Source organism: Ceratotherium simum, chromosome 22 (assembly GCF_057802395.1).
Source record: "Ceratotherium simum simum isolate JZ-2026a chromosome 22, ASM5780239v1, whole genome shotgun sequence".
In the NCBI taxonomy this organism is placed as follows: Eukaryota; Metazoa; Chordata; class Mammalia; order Perissodactyla; family Rhinocerotidae; genus Ceratotherium; species Ceratotherium simum.
Genome location: NC_141921.1, coordinates 16,960,604 through 16,963,316, shown reverse-complemented (window position 1 = coordinate 16,963,316; position 2,713 = coordinate 16,960,604). Strand labels below are relative to the sequence as shown.

Here is a 2,713-nt window from a genome sequence, read left to right as displayed (position 1 = left end):
AGGGAGGGAAGTCAAGGACCAAGCTGGGGTGCCATTTGGGGTTCAAATAAAGTGCAAAAGAAACACCATGAAAATAGTTTTCTCTGATTACTGTTTCCAACCCAGATTTGAGCAATGGAAACATTGTGGCATCTGTGGAATAGGTCACTACTTTAGAGTTGAATAGCTATTTCAATATATACACTCTGATCTTTTTTTCTCATATTATTTCCATGACTTTTTTCGATTCACTCACTCAAAAGCATTTATTGCCTTTCCATCAGAAAAACATCTTCCAGTAATTCACCAAAATGATAAATACAAAGAGAAGAGGAGAGACATCTGCTATTTGTTCTCTGGGCCTTTTAGAAAATGTGGTGTTGTTCCCTGCATGCAATTGTTACACGTAGATCTACAAGGAAGCTGATGTTCTAGACATCAACGGAGTGGGCACTGTTCAAAAAGGAACGCCCCATAAATGCCACCACAGCAAAACTGGAAGGGTCCACGTTACTCATCATACTGCTGGCATTGTTGTAAACAAACAAGTTAAGGGCAAGATTCTTGCCAAGAGAATTAACGTACATATTGAGTGTATTAAGCACGCTAAGAGCCAAGATGGATTCCTGAAATGCATGAAAGAAAATGACCAGCAAAAGAAGGGTTCAGTGGAAGCGCCAGCCTCCTCCCCAGAGAGAAGCACACCTGTACGCACCAATGGAAAGGAGCCTGAGCTGCTGGAACCCATTTCCTATCAATTCATGGCATAAGAGGTATAAAAACAAGAGGGGCAGTGAAGGTACTCTGTGTGACATTGTAATGATGGCCGTACGTCATTATACGTTTGTCCAAACTCATAGAATATTCAACACCAAAAGTGAACCCTAAGCTAAACTATGGACTTTGGTGATTATGACGTGTCAATGTAGGTTCGTCCTTGGTAAAAAAAAAAAAATGCCATTCTGGTGAGCCATGTGGATAACGGGGAAGGCAATGCGTGTGTGGGAGCAGGGGTATACAGGAAAGCTCTGTACCTTCCTCCCAATTTTGTTGTAAACCTAAGACTGCTCTAAAAAAAATAAAATCTTTTTTTAAAAAAAGACCTCTGGAATGTTTTTTTAAAAATCATTTATGGAGCGCGTTCTTTTGCCAGCATTGGGTTAGGCATTTGAGAGATACAAAAACAAATAAACAATAAACAAATAAAATATAGTCTCTGACCTTGAATAAGCATAACTTGTGCTTCCATAGCTTTCACCATATGTGAGGCTCTGTGAACGTGCCCTCAGAACAGCCCTACGAGATGGGTCCTCTCAGAATCCCCATTTTGGGGCCGGCCCGGTGGAGTAGTGGTTGAGTTCATGCACTCCGCTTGGCGGGCGGCCTGGGGTTCTCAGGTTCGGATCCCGGGTGGAGACCTACGTACCGCTTATCAAGCCATGCTGAGGCGACGTCCCATGTACAAAATAGAGGAAGATTAGCACAGATGTTAGCTCAGGGCCAATCTTCCTCACTGAAAAAAAAAAAAGAATCCCCATTTTACAGATGAGCAAACTCAGGCATGGAGGAATTAAGAACCTTGTCAGAGGTGTCACAGTCAGTCAGGAGTAGAGCCAGGATTCGGATCCAGGCAGACTGGCTGCAGAGTCCATCTGCCCCACTGAATGGCCACTTGAGAGCTTGAGCTGGGGGGGAAGGTTGAGAGAGAAATGAACATCAACTGGACAATGTATGTGGCAGAGAAGCGGGCCCCTCACAATCTCAGAGGTGTTCTGTTAAAAAAACCTTAGTAAATCTAGTCTAGAAAATGTCCCGTCCACCAAGTCCATTGACTGAAGAAATACTCACTGAGCACGTACAATGTGCCAGGTGTGTGACCAGTGGGAGGGTTCCTGTCTCACGATGGAGAAGACCTACCGGGGCTGGGAGTCTCGAAGGCACCGAGTGCCATGAGGAAGTGCAGAGGGATTTGGGACCATCTTAAAGCAAACTAACCTCCCCTGAGGTAAGCTTGCTGGAAGGAGGCACATGTTAGCTGAGAGTTAGCTATGCCATGTGGGGAGGACGGGGTTCTAAGCACAGGGAAAATCATAAGATAAAGTCACAATGTTGGAGACTGCCTGGAGCGTTTGAGGCCCTGAGAGAAAACCAGTACAACTCGTGTATAGAAAGAGAGGGGATAGACATGCTGGATGGAGTGGAGAGGTATTCAGGGCCAGATTTTTCTGGACCTTTCATCCTGAAGCATTGGGGGACCATAGAATCAGTGGAGCATATTAATTAGGGTAAGTTAAACTGTTATTACAAATGAACTCCAAAACATACAATAGAAATTTGTCTCTCCCATCACAGTCCAAGGCATAGATTCATTCCTGGTTGGTAGACTGCTGTATCAGTTCTCTATTGTCCCAACGCTACGTAACAAACAACCACAAAACTTCAGTGGCACACAACAGTAAGTGTTTATTGCACAGGCATCTGGAGTCAGATGGGGCTCAGCTAGATAGCTCTGCTGATCTCGCTGGGCTCATTCACACGTTGAAGGTTGGTCTAGGCTGGCCTTGGCTGCACAACTGGGGGACTTGGCTCACTCCGTGTGTCCTTTCTCCTCCAGCAGACCAGTCAGGAATGTTCATATAGAGACGGCAGAGATGCACACAAAGCAGAAACACAGAGGATTTCTTAAGACATAGGCTTAGAACTCGCACACCATCACTTCTGTCTCACTTTATTG

At 44.9% G+C, this 2,713-nt stretch overlaps 1 pseudogene; it reads left to right on the top strand.

Moving 5' to 3' along the window:
- The first annotated feature begins 287 nt into the window (after positions 1-287).
- On the top strand, positions 288-972 carry LOC101407134 (large ribosomal subunit protein eL21 pseudogene; annotated as a pseudogene).
- Positions 973-2,713: the final 1,741 nt, after the last annotated feature.